The sequence below is a fragment of the Salvia miltiorrhiza genome, chromosome 2, assembly GCF_028751815.1.
Source record: "Salvia miltiorrhiza cultivar Shanhuang (shh) chromosome 2, IMPLAD_Smil_shh, whole genome shotgun sequence".
NCBI classification, from domain to species: Eukaryota; Viridiplantae; Streptophyta; class Magnoliopsida; order Lamiales; family Lamiaceae; genus Salvia; species Salvia miltiorrhiza.
The window spans coordinates 14,887,035-14,901,852 of record NC_080388.1 but is presented as its reverse complement, the minus strand read 5'-3'; the positions used below and the strand labels follow the sequence as shown (position 1 = coordinate 14,901,852).

Sequence of the window (14,818 nt, the reverse complement as noted above, 5' to 3'; positions counted from 1 at the left end):
TTTTCATAGACTTTTAAAAGTCTTGAACGAATACATCCAGATTTATATAGACTTTTAAAAGTGTTGAACGAATACACCAAGATTTTCACAGACTTTTAAAAGTCTTGAACTAATACACCCAGACTTTAAAAGTCTGCAGAAATCTATTAAAGTTTTGAATTAATACAGCCCTAAATTTAGGATCAAAGCACACACTTAGGGGGGTGTATTAGTTCAAGATTTTTATAGGTTTTAAAAGTCCGTGGATTTTAAAAGTCTATAGAATTCTCACAGAATCTTCATGATTTTCAATGAATTCTTGATCGGATTTTTAATGAATTAGCAAGAATTTGACGTGATATTTTCGGATTTGAAATCCACAAATCCAGCGAGCGCTGGGCTTCAACGGGCGATAGACAGGAATCCAGCGAGCGCTGGATACAATAAGTAACCCCCACCTCTCAACACTCTATCCACGTCAAAGAACAAGAACTCCATCGCCGTCACCAGTATCCACCGGTTCACGGCGTGGCCGCAGCGCACGAGATCCAGGGTCCCATCGAACACCGGCAGCCGCTGCAGCAGCGGCGCATGAAGCGGCACCAACCCCCTAACCGCCACCGCCTCATTGTACGACGCGCCGAGATTCATGGTGGTGGTCACCATGGTCACATTCTGCAGCTTCATTTGAGCCGCGAAGGTTCCCGTTCCGCCGCCGATGTCGAGCCCTAGCCTGATTGCGCTATTGGCGGATTTCGCGAGCTGCAGGAGCTGAGAAATCGGGAGATCCAGATCCGTTCTGTAGGCTAAATACCTCGATTTCTCGACTCGCATGTCGAATCCCATCTCCGGTAAGGGGTTGGGGAGAAGCAGCGGCGGCGGGGGAGGGGGTGGCAGCCCATGAGGATGAGATCCTCGGTTAAGGGGGTGTCGCTGGGGCAGGGGGCGAAGGGGGTGTAGTTCATGTAGCTGTGGAGGAGGATTGGGTTGTCCCTGCAGGAGGAGCCGATGGGGGCGAAGTGGGTGTAGAGGAGTAGGGCGGCGACGGCGGAGGAGGGGGGTTTGAGGGGGTGAGGGAGGTGAGGTGGGTGATGGTGGCGCGGATGGTGGAGGAGAGGTGGTAGAGGGAGAGGATGTTGGTGGCCACCATGGCAAGGAGGAGGAGGAGCAGGTTTAGGCCCATCATGAATTCTTCTTTTTCTTTGCTTGATCTGCTGCTGCTTCACTTCTCATTTGAGACCGCGGTCGCTGGGTTCCAGCCGCCGCTGGGTTCTATGAAATCTTTCGAATTCTCGTGGTCCGAGCTCGGATTTGTTTGTGTGTATTTTTTGAATGAAATCCATGGAAATCAGTCCAATGTTAAAATCCATAGATTTTTAAATACACCTAAATTTTCATAGACTTTTAAAAGTCTTGAACTAATACACCCAGATTTATATAGACTTTTAAAAGTCTTGAACAAATACACCAAGATTTTCATAGACTTTTAAAAGTCTTGAACTAATACACCCAAACTTTAAAAATCTGCAGAAATCTATTAAAGTTTTGAACTAATACACCCCCCTTAAAATAAATTGAATTGTATCCACCGAAAATGCTATATCAGACTTTGAATTAAATTGAAAATGATAGGCTTTTGGGCTTGGTTTATTTTTGGTCTATTGGATACAGCAAAAATGATTGTGTTGGCCTTTATTTTTATTTAATGAGACTTTCATATTAATTGAGACTTTTATGATTGTAAATATTTTTAGGGTTAACTAACAAATCCGCCCTAATGTGGAGGCCCTTGGAACGTTTAGCATCCTATGGTGGGGGTGTATCAACTAAGCCCCTGAAGTACCTAATTGCCGCCAATTAACCCCCCCGACTTAACGGACGGTTAACACAGTTAATTATTTTAATTTTCTAAATTTTTTTATTTTATTGATGGTGGGACCCACACCATCTTCTTCACCAATGATGGGGGTATTTGATACTTAACCCTTTTATTAATTGTACTATCGTTGGCAATTGGGCTGAGAATTTTGAGGAATAGATTTTATGTAATTCTTGGTTTGACTTTTGAGAAAAAAATAATTGATTATTATTTTTATGTAATCATTTATGAATAATTTAATTATATAGTAATTTTCTTGATTTTCCCCTTTGATTTAACAGTAATTCTTTGGATTCTTTGAGTTTAAAGTACGCGAAATAAATATTTTTGTTAATTATTGAAAAGGGTGCACAGAAAATTGTTTTCTTTTATATATAAACCCAAAATTCAATAGAAAATAAATATTAATAATACTAAATTAAAGTCTAAATAATAATATAACAAAATGTTAATTTGAATGACGCTTAAATTATAAGAATTTGCATAATTACGTCACTTAAATTAGGACTGTGATTCCGGCAATAGTTGTTGGAAAATAAATCTAATTTCTCATTGGTCTAATTGTTAGTATAATTTTTCCTCTTACTACAAATTAATTGTATCACATATGAGTGAAATTTATTTGTATCATTTGATTTGTAATTGAAACCTTTGAGACGAATATCATAGGATTAATCAAAATATTATACATGTCCATCAATATTCTAAATTATTACTTTCATGTGTAAATATATATTTTTATCTATTCATTATTAATAATGAATAGATTATCATGGCTTCAAAAATGATGTATTTTTATTACTATAGTGTTAATTGATGTTATTTAATTTTAAGACTTCAATTTTTTCTTTCAAAAGAGTAATGATAGTTGCATCAATATTTAGGATGTTAACATGTTCATTTCATCCATAGGAGGTTTTCTTTAACTAAGAAATATATATAATACGCATAATTTTAAATAATAGTGTATCCACTGACATACTATCAGGGGCATATCCAAAATTTGTTGATGTGATGGGCAAAAAAATAGTAATACGCTTCGGCATATTAAATTTTATACATATTAAAATATTTTGATGTTCACATATGTTGATCGTACAAGACTTCGGTATATATAATTCATCAATAATTGAGTCTATATCTATAAATTCAACAAAAAAAGCATTAACGAAATATTTTGAATTATAGCATTATTGGTTGGACACAATATAATACTCCCTCCGTCCCAATAGTAATTGGTTACTAAATTTATTTAATTTGTATCAATAAGCTCTTTTTATATATATATTAAAACAAATGTATCAATCAAGTAAAAAAAAAAAAACAAATGTATCAATGAGTGTGTAGATATATGTAATGTGTACTTTTAATATTTTTGTGTTATAACACTTGTGATTGAACTTGCTTTCTATTTATTATTTTCATACGAGGTTTTGGGGAATATATAGTTGATATTATTATATTTTTATTGAATTATATATATTTTTTAATATAAAATGGTTAACTGAATTTTTTGATAAATGAATTTATCTCTTATTCATATTTATAATATTAAACTTTTGTTAGTTAATCTTACAATTATTTTTTTTAACTATGATAAATTAAGCAAAATAAATCTTTAAAAAGGATTATGTGTTTTCAGTTCAAATTGTACATTGAGTAAGGAAGTCTCTCAATCGAATCATGGTCGTAATTTCAATTTCACATCTTTAATTTCATTAAGCGAAATTACATGTGATATAAATATATTTAGATAATATATTTATTTCTTAAATGATTATTATTTTTCTAAAAGAAAAACTCATTGATATTGTTTTATATGGATTAATCTATAATATCATAATATAATATATGTATAAAATACGTATGTATTTCATTATTTTCGTTGTCTATCGATGGCATCATTTCAAATAAGTTGGTCATTGACATATATATATATATATATACACACACACACACACACATACACAGAGAGGTTCAAATAAGAATGGAGAACCATATTTAACTCTTCGATCATTAAGGTCTAAGACGAATGCATCATCTTGGTATATGAATAAATGCAGCACCTGAGTTCGAATCCTGAAGGAGCGGTTTTTTTTTCAAGTACAATAAAATTAGCAGGGGATACATTATTTTTTACAGTAGATGCATTAATGTTAATTATTAAATTGCGGTTTTATATAAAAGAAAAAAGAAAAAAGAATCTCATGAAAGCACAAAGACGTTGACTAAGGGATCAGAATTCGAAAAAAGTTCAAAAAACAAAGAAAAAGAACTCCAAAAGCCTGAAAGGCTTCAGCACCCTAAACGCACAACCTTCTAATGATAAAGAAATTCCATGTTTGTGTGACGATCGTGCAACTCCATTTCATCTGCCCAGCTTACTGGTGACTATATTATTTATAACCTGCATACTAGCACTTCTGCTATGATCAATGACAAAGTCCCTCGGCTTATAACCCATTTCCACCACATTTCTGAGGCGACTTTTTATAGTATCTTCCGGATTCTGAGGAACTCGTGGACGTTCCATCCCCTTCAGAGGACGGCCCCGTTGCTTAGGCGTCGCATTGTCAGCGAGCATTTGCATGCCCTGACTAACTTGCTCCTCTAGCCTACATAGACGACTAGCAAAATCTTCTGTCGCAAAAGTGGACGAATCCTTGCCATCATGAGAAACCAGGCCAGTTGCCGTCCGGACAACCACCTCTCCCGTACCATCCACAATCGACCGGCTGACCATTCCACCATCACTTCCTTTATCTCCAAATTCGATTTTACGATAGCATCCAAATTGTCAAGCCCAGATTTCACGATAGCATCTTCACTCTGACAAGCACTCAATATAATCTGACTCACCATTCATAATTGCCGCATCACCATCAGTCGCAGCATCACCACGATCACTGGCTTTCCCAGTCTTGACTGCACTCCCCATATTTCCTTTCCCTATCTGCACAGCTGGAGAAGGCTCTATTTCCATCTCCACATCCTCCGAAACATACGATTCCAATGGTTTATTGAAAACAGGGTTGACGACTGATACTGAAAGACTCTTCAGTAATGAGTTATCAGTTAAGTCATAAGAACTTAACTGATGCACGTAAGGCTTCAGTCGAGTTTGTTAAAACAGAGATGTTATAAATCTTCCTGACTATCAGAGGATAGATCAGTCAGACTGATAACATACGCAACGGAAATACTTTTGTTTCGTAATAGCCTTTGTTGAGAAAGTTGTTAGTCTTAAGTTTCTCTTTGCAATTAATCAGTATTCAGTTTATCAAAGGTAAGAACACAAGTAGGAAAATAAAACTGAAAGCTGTAAATAACACAGAGATTTTTACATAGTTCGAAAAACACTTCCTACATCCACGGTCGGTTGATCAGACCAACAACTTCACTCTGCAAGTGCTTACGGGTGCACTGCAAACCTATCCGTGTGCTTGCCAGGTGCACCCAACCGAATCAACTGAAGATCCAATCTTCAGTACCAACACACCTTGTTGGATTTCTCACTCCTAGCACGAACTGGCACTAGGATCTCACGGAGTCAGAGTACCTTCATGAACTCCTTTTCAACTCAAACACTCGATTCTATCGGTCGAAGGGAGGTTTGAAATCTTGCCAACTAAACTTCAAAGAACAAGTTCTTTGGAGTTAGTTTTGACCTAGGCTCTGGGTAAACAGAGGTTTGCCTAAGGTCTAAGAGAATAAATGTAATCAGTAGTGACTAATTTTTGCGTTGGTATTCTCTTCTTCGATTCAAGCTTTGGAGAGGTTAAGCTTTGGCTGAGAAATAGTTTTGGCAGAGTTTCAGCTTATGTCGTTGAATCGGTGAAGATTGAAGTGATCCTCGAGCGCTATTTATTGGAGAGGTCTTAAATAGATCCGTTGGCGGAGATGGTCTTCAAGATTTATCCGTTGGATAGCAATTTGAATTTGGGCTGAGGCTTCAATCTTCGAGGTTCCTTGTTTGGTGAGAACGGCTATGTTGAAGAGCAGGAGATGCGACGTCTCTGATAAAGTAGCCACCAAATAGGAATGACCTCTGGAGAGAAAGGATGATCCTGAGATCTCTGCATTTAATGCGGCTGTACTTTTTGGAGTATGTGGCTTCCTTTGAACGTTGGAGGTTCAGTCCGAGGAAGAATGTTTAACTGATACTTGACTTTAGTATCAGTCCGCTGATTCCACATGGCACACATTAAGTAATCAGTTCAAGACTGATTCTTCAACTGATACTTCAGTTGGCAACTTCAGTCTTCAGTCTTCAATCCTTCGTCCTTCAGTCTTCAGTCTTCAGAACAACAACAAAACTAGAAAAGAACTCTAACACTTGAGTTCGAACAGTTCTAGTCTATTACAATTAAAGCCTATGGATATTCCATTAAGTTCCCAACAATTTCCCCCTTTTTGATGATGCCAAAACCACACAATAGTTCTAGATAATCAAAAAGACTGAACTCAGAGCACAAGTTCTAAAACAGGGTGAATACTATTCCCCCTTAACAATAGAACCTAAAAATTTGTACTTAGAGAAAGAACACAACAGTTCAAACACAGAACGAGGAGAACACAGAAAAATATTAATCAAAGCCTGGACAAAGAGTCATTGTCTTTAGGTTGAGATCAAAAGAAGTTCTTTTCATTTAACAGACAAACTGATGAGACATCAGTTTCAATTACAGGACAAGTAAAAAGACTTCTTTAAGGAAACAAAATAGAAAACTAAGGTTTCTGTCCATACAAACTGAAGACTACATTCTTGATATTGTCATATGCTACTGAATTAACATTAGTAGGCACCTTCCAAATTTTGCAGATGCTTTCGACTTCTCTTCTGATGGAATCTCTGTTAACGCCGTTTCTGGTTCTTGGAGGACAAACTGTCTTCTTCAGAGAATTTGAAGTCGGAATCCCAGCATCTTTCTGAGCATCCTGCATCTTCACAACCATCGTTCTTTCAGGCCAATTGACAAGAAAGTATTTCCAAGCTTCAATTTGGAATTCTCTGCTCCTGTCGAGATTTGCGAAAACAACCCATTTGGTGTAGCTTTCTTTTAGCTTTTCCCACCATTCATTCATATCAGACGATATCCATCGATCTTGTCGTTCACATCTATCTAAGTGGGATGCCAAGAGGCCTTCGCTGATATATTGCAATATTCTTTGTTGTTCTTGAAGCCTCTGTGGGAAGGGTTGTGGAATATCTTCGCCCATGGAGAGAGCTTTCTTGGCCTTCGGTTCTGTGTTTTTGGAAGATGAGCTTTCTTCTCTTGATCTCTTTCTACTGAGGTCTCTTGAGACAGAAGGAGCTTGCGCAGTGGTGTTGGTAGCGCCAGAGAAGATGGCTTGGGCTCTGGCAAAGCTTAGTGCCAGATCTTTGGGTAAGGAAGGTTCCAAATACTCTTTCCCCTTTTTAGCATCATCTCGAGTGAGAGTGTCGCAGCCCGATGTCTAGCCAGTGATAGCGTAGACCGGGTATCGATACGACTAAATAAAATAATGAAGTAAAGAAGGAAGAACTAGATCAATCAACAAGCAGAAGCTCACAACAAAACATGCAAAGATGAACAACAATAACATCATCTCAAAGACACAAATATTATCGGCTTCATAAGTTCAAAAGTACAGGGATTCTCGACAAAGTTTACAAAGCGGACATAGTTAAAAATTTACAAAGGTTTATAATTTACAGAGTCTTGCAGCAAAACGTGATCAGACTATATGTATGAAGACATATAGCCGAGAGTGTATTTCCTGAATAAGTTCAAAATATACACATCCAACCTCAAAAGGTTACCATATGACGTAGGAATACGGTAAAAGAAACAACGTCGTCCAAAAAGTCCCCGCCAGCACCAGACCGATCTTCCTCCTCCTCGCTTATCCTGCACATTTAGAAACACATGCAGAGTTGAGTTCAAAGTACTCAGTGGACATATGCCGAAAAACAAATGAAAGCTTGCTCTTAGAGCTATAAATTGAACTTGCCACATTAAGCAACACACAGGGGTTTTAGTTAGAGAAGAACCTGTGCATGCAATTTCGCAAATCATAACATCATAATAAAGTAACTGCGCAGTTTAAATATTCATTATGTATGTACCGCATCCACTACTCATCATCGAAGGTACTGAGAAGTAGGCCTCCATCTCAAGTACCGTGACCGGCCGACCCGATAGACGACTCACAGTCACCTCTGTGCACAAAATCCCGCTTGTGGCAGGACCGAATTCGTCTCATTAGTAGAGGGTAACACACAAGTCATTATCAACAATACTCGGCAAGTCAATTAGTTTCAAGCATAACATTAACTCAAATCATAATCATAAATACCATATCATTTAAGAAAGCTCGTATAATAGGTATATCAAAATAATGCCCACCTGATAAACTTAGCTTTTTCTCGTAGTATTTGGGCGATCTTACTTCCGTCCTCTGCTCGTATCTTCAGATGTCACAACATCGGAGTGGTTCATGAGATAAGATAAACCTCAGTTAAAAACTCATTTACTACAATCCAATCTCATCTCAAACTATAACTTATCACTCATCTTCTATTTACCCAAATAAATCTCAATCCCTAGGTATACTTAACTCCTAAGGATTCACAAGTCCTACTCTCGACTTAACACTCAACTCGGATTAAACTCATAGCAATTAAGCACATAAACAAGCATAATCACATAAGCATATAATTCACACATAGACATGTCACAAACAAACATCATTCTGCACTGACTCGATTTAAAGACTTCACCAGACTCGGTACAGAACTCCAATGGAGTCGTGACCTATACCATTTGAAACCTCTTTGAGTCTAGTTTCATTAAAAAAAAAGTAGGATGAAAAACTCCAAGTAGTTTAGGAGATATGACTGTTTTCCTACAGTCTACCATATTCGGCAGTTTTGAGCAATTGAAAACTTTGATTTTTGAAAAATATTAAAAGTTGCCAAAAAGGCTTTAAATTTGGTGGGTACTTAGATAAGACACTAATGTCTTAAAAATAAAAATTTGGGCTCCAAAAAGTTAGGGAAAGATACTGGAAAAGGTGACTCTATTGGCTACTCACCGAACATTTCGGCAGAAAGTAGCAGTTTTAGTTTTCGATTTTATAAAAATAGTAAACGAAATCCAATTGACTTGAAATTTTACCCGTATGGTCAAGACTCTCATAAAATCTTACCATAAAACTTTCAATGTCTTTGGATATCAAGAACCCAACGAAAAAGTCGGTAGAAAAGGTCATAAAATGACTCCAAACTTGAACATAAAAGCAATTATACCTAAACTCCGGACTTCTTCGATGCAAAATTCTCAAAAAATTCAAATTAAACTCACATAATACACAATAACATAAATACATGATCATATAACATATGAAAAACAAATCAAACATCGACTTCCCCTTATACTCGTCACATTCGGCCAACATATAGGTTTTCAGGGGTTGGTCCGTTTCGTCTCATATCGCATATATAAGCTCAACTTATCATCAATTAGCCACATATAGACATGCTTGGCTCATAACTCATCTTATATACAAGATCTCATGTATGCACGCAAACTAAACTCGAGAAATTTTCACAAATCAACATCATGATTAACTAAATTAATCATGCTTTCTCCTTGCTATTAGTCTAACTAACATATAAACATCATCAATTCAAGTATTTATCTTGTTAATCAAAAGTTCCCAATTATTAGTAAACTAAACCAATTTTAGGCTTTCTTGACAATTAACCAAATTGATCCCTAATTATCATTTCTATCATGCTTAATAACAATTAACCTTAGCCAATTTAATCAATTAACACATAGATCACAAAGTCCCAATTTGTAACAAACTAAACTTTTTGAAAATTTATAAACATGCATAAATCATTAATCCAACCTTAGATCTATCAAATTGGCACACTTAATAGCATAAATAAACAATCAATTAGTAAATTAAACCATAGAATCAATTTTACCCAAATTACATCAAACTAACTCATATCAAAAATCACTAATCAATTTCAACCATCAATCCAATCCATCAAATCTCATATAAACACTCTCAATAGCATATATCATCCATCAATTCATCAATCAAGCCTCAAATCCAAAACTTCCCAAATTTACACAAACTAAACTATTTCAAGTCTCAAATCTCTTTTTAAATCAATTATCTACACATGGAAAAAGACTAATTAGGAACCCAATAGTATTTAAATAACCTCAATTTAAGAAAAGAAAATGAAAATTTTTTGAAGGGTAAAAGACCCTAATTTTCGAAAATTACAAAGAAGGGATAGGGGTGTTTTCTTGCTTCAATCATCAATATATACACAAATATCCAACATAAATAAGTCTAGATCTAAAAGGATTCATCACTTACTCAAGGATTTGGAAATAATAAAAATCTTTCTTTGACTTCAACCTTGAGAAACTCTTCAAATCTTGGCTTGATTAAAAGGAAATGGATGTTTAGAACTTGATTTAGGATAGATCTAAGTATGAAAATGATTCTTGGAGCTTGGTAATGACCATCAATGGTGGTAGAGAGAGAAAAGAAAGTGAGAAGGAGAGAGGGAGAGAGAGATCGAAAATGAGGGGGAGAGAAGAGAGAGAGAGATCGAAAATGAGGGGGAGAGAAGAGAGAGAGAGATGTTTTGTTTAAAGCTTAAACTTGCTCACTAAGCTACTAATCTAGCTTCTCCAACACTTCACACTTGCAACTTGCCCACTAAGTCATCCAATTAATTAATGCACAATTAAAGCTCTCACATGTGGCTTGCTCAATACTACACTAATTAATGAGATCAAGCTTGTAGGAAAAGCTAAGTTAGGGAAAATCACTTACTAATTAAAAACCATAAATCAATATCATCTAATGGTGTGATCAAATAATTAATCATAATTAGAATACACCTAATTCACATCACATCTAGCTCATTAAAATAAATTCTTAGAAATTTCATTAGGAAAAATTATAATATAGATAGCAAGATCATAATTCACCATTTAAAAAAAATCATCTCTGTGTTACACGCCCAAGAAAAATTATAAATCAATAAATCTCAAATATTATCACCACGTAGGTCACAACAAGACAATCAAATATGCTCACTCAAACATCACATATCGAACAGTCAAGATCTAACGACAATTTAAGCGTCTCATGAATTCGGCTCATCTCTATAATGATTCTCACTCACATACATCGTCTCTATCTCTTATTCGATCATCACCGTAAAACTTAATAAAATAAACTATCACGAAAAAAAAATCTATTTTCTAGACCGAAAAGAGAAACTATAATTCTATTCTCAATTCAAACATCATCTCTATCTAAACTCATCATATCAATACGATTTACTCAATAATTCTATTGTTGGATATATAAAATACTCATACCTTCATCTGCTGAGAAACTTTGTTTCGTCAGTTACAGGCTAATTCTAATATCTCAATACTATTAATGGCGACTTAATAATATAAGTAAACTGCGGGGTGTTACAGAGAGAACTAACCTTCTTTTGAAAATCCTTGATGTCGCTAAGCATCGATTGCATGAACGAAGAGTTGGAAGACTCTCGAATAGAATTCAGCTCACTTTCAACTTTTGCTAGGTGAACAAGGATTGGTCGGAGTTCTTACGCGATCATCAGTTGAGCATCTGTAGCAGTCATGAAGTCTGTCATGAACTCGATGCGCATTTTTCCAAGTTGATCTTGAATATCAAGAAGTTGCTGCTTGGATTTTATTTATGCTGCCAAGACGTATTGATGAAGCTCTCAGAGTTCTTTCTGAACTTTTGGAAATTCTTCTTGAAGTAGGTCTCTTTGGAGAGTGAGATGATCAATTTCGGCTCGATGAATTCTTCTTCAAAGAGCGATGATGCGAGCATCGTGATTGATCATGTCGTCTTGGGCTTGAGCTTCAACAGCTCTGAGGTACCTTAGGAACTTGGCGCCGTAGATGTCCTGTCGTTCCCTTTCATGCTTGAGTGTCTCGATTGCGAATTGCTGATCGGAGATAACATCCAACAGAGCATCAATCGGATTTTCAGTTCCTTCAGGAATTTTGAATTGAGTTCTGATGGGTTCTCTCTTTTTCCACTCAGTGAGGAATCCACCAGTGTCAACATCCGAGTCATATTGAATGACACCGGGTTGGCGAGAGATTTCGATGATTTCCTCTGGTTGCTCAGGGGGAGCATCGATGATTTGTTCTGGTTGCTCAAGGGGAGCATCGATGATTTTCTCTGGTTCCTCAGGGGGAGCAGGGGGTGCCTGTGCTGGTCCTTGAGAGGTTGAAGCAGCATCAGTGGTTGAGGTAACATCGACTGTGGTTGGAGCAGAAGAGAGAACTTCTTCTTCAGTAGGAGAGGAGGGAGCAAACATACGTCTTTTACTGATGTTGAGGCCCTCTGTTGGAGTGGGCTCATCAGTGGTGAAGATGGGTGGTGACGATGGTCGAGGAGTTTCTGTGATATCCTCAACACGTCCTTCCGGAGATGAGGGATCAGCGTTGTCAGCTGATTTCATCTTTGCTGCAGGCGGGGAGTAGGGAGGTGCAGCCTTATCAGTGTCACTGGGCTGAATATCCTCAAAGGAGGATGGCATAGCAGTTGAAGTTTCAATCAGCAACTGGCTGATTGGATCAATCATCAGCTGCTCTGGAAAAGTGATATTAGTTGCAAAGTCCGCTTGAGGAGCAGTCTCAGATGGATATGCTTCTCGGAGAGGGATCTCAGATACTGGATCCTGATGAAGAGGCGATGGAATAGGCAAAGTATCTACAGAATCAGGGACTGTAGGCTCTTCAAAGATTTTGGATGTGCCAGTATCCTGGTTGAGAATCAGTGTGCGCCTGGAATAGCCTAGGGATTCAAGATAATCCATGGTAAATTTATCGAAGCCATAGATTGCATCCCAGACTCTTGTGATTTGAAAGAGGCTGATCAAGGAGGCTTCTTCGATTTCAAATGAGTCTTCAGTTTCAGTGTTTTGAAGACTATTGACCTGAGGGCAGGGAGCCGTCTTCAGGAATGTGTAGGTGAGAAGTCTATGGAAATTCTGGTAGACTTCTAGAGATGTATCAAAATCACCAAGAAGATGTCGTAGGTGATTTGTTGCATCTTGTCGAGCCTCAGACTGTAGTTCTGTGACTGCTTGATTTCTAGCTGATGAACCAGTAGGAGTTGGTTCAGAAGTAGTCTGTAGTACAGCTTTGCCTTTGGATTTAGGAGCTGAGGAGGCTTTAGGCTTTGATCTGGAGATAATTTTTGATGTTGTTTTCGGAAGGGGGGAACGAGATCGACGGGGTACGTTTGTGGGAATAAGATGATTTGAAGTTGAGGGTTCCGGGATTTCTGATTCAGTTGACTCAGGGGAGGAGAGAATGATTACCTACGTTTTAGGGGAAGGTTTAGGTCCACCTTTTGCAACTTTGAGAAGTCGATAGTTGTCTGTAAATGGCAACATCTCCGACCAATAGACAATAGGGAGAGATTTCATTCCTTGAATGATATTTTGGGAAACCCTGTTTCCCTGTCGAAGTAGATTTGGGCTTGGAGATCTTACGCTCGCTGAAGAGGAGCTTGAGATCGCATCTTCCCAATTGAAGGGTCCTTCCTTCAAGAGAGCGGCCATAATGTTCTTCTGAGGCTGAGAAGCCTTGTCCGGCGTTCCTGTCGCGCCAATCCAGCACTTTTGAATGATTTTGCCTAATAGAGTGTATTCAGGCTCGAGAAGAGATAGAACACGTGTCCCTTCAGTTGATTCGTCTGGATTCTTCATTACCTTTTTGAGGGTGGCATTTGCTTCGTCATCTGAAATAGATGAGGGTGAAGATCCACTGTTCGGAAGGTTGAACAGATTTCTGACAATGTTTGTGACATTGAATGTTTCTTCTTGTTTGTCTGAGAAATCTAGGGTCGTGAAAATAGTGATTTCGGAGAGGAGTTGACCAGAATCGTTGAATTTCAGATTCTGATAAAATTGTTTAACTGCACCGATGAAAAGATAATCAGCTTCCTTGGTCACGAAGGTCTTCCACTGATGTTGAATCAGAATTTCTTCTACTTTGGGATGCTCTGGTTTCTTCTCAAGTGATGGATAATCCACCGACTGGTCGTATCTGACTCCTTTAGTTAGGCAGTCGATCTTCTGGGCACCTGACTTCTTTCCGTCGGATTTGGTCATTCTGTGAATCTGCAGAAAGAGAGTTTTGAAACAGAGAGAATTCTCACAGTTGATGGCTGTGGAAGATGGTTAGTAGGAATGCGAGAGAGAAAGTGAAAATGTGATGACGAGGGGAGAGTGAGAGACGTGAGTAGTGGAGACAAGGTGCAGGACGTGGTGACGAAGTGTGATAGTGGAAGATGGACTGTTACTAGGGCAATTGAAAATACATCAGCGGTTTGAAATCCGCGCGCCAAATCGTATTTAATAAATTTTGAAGTCCGTAATTAATGCCCGTCAGAGAAATACCTTAAAATAAGATATTCAAAATGATGAAGAATATTTGAGGCAATCTCTTACTTATGAAACTAGGCAGCCAACAATTTGTGCAATGATTTGAAAAGATAAGTTCAAATGAGGTATTTTGATTTATACTCATTCATCAATAAAACATGGTCACCAGTCAACAATAAGGCAAAAGTCATCTTATTCTCTCATCAGTTAGAGATAATGCTAATTCAATCAAGTTCCCAACAATTAGTCAGGAGAAATATCAATAACTGATTTATACTAAACAACGTTCCCCCTGGGTTTGATAATCAGTAATTATCATAAAGATTGACTGATGTGATTGGAAAGAAGAGAACCAAAAATAAGCAAGGATAAGGCAGCTTAAATTCATCAACAGTTGCGAATAGCGATGTAAGACTTAAACAAAAGGAAGTTGACAAAGCAGTTCTAGAACATCATTTACAAATGTGAATTTTAAAATCAGTTGACATTCT

The 14,818-nt window shown here is 37.5% G+C and overlaps 1 long non-coding RNA gene and 1 pseudogene across 1 annotated transcript; both read right to left on the bottom strand.

Moving 5' to 3' along the window:
- Positions 1–381: 381 nt before the first annotated feature.
- Positions 382–1,162, bottom strand: LOC131008036 (probable methyltransferase At1g29790; annotated as a pseudogene).
- Positions 1,163–7,443: 6,281 nt separating this feature from the next.
- LOC131011321 (uncharacterized) lies at positions 7,444–10,453 on the bottom strand. Its single transcript, XR_009096861.1, has 3 exons — positions 10,244–10,453; positions 7,968–8,309; positions 7,444–7,749 (listed from the first exon to the last, which is right to left on the bottom strand). It is a non-coding gene; the product is annotated as an uncharacterized LOC131011321 (long non-coding RNA).
- Between the last annotated feature and the right edge of the window lie 4,365 nt (positions 10,454–14,818).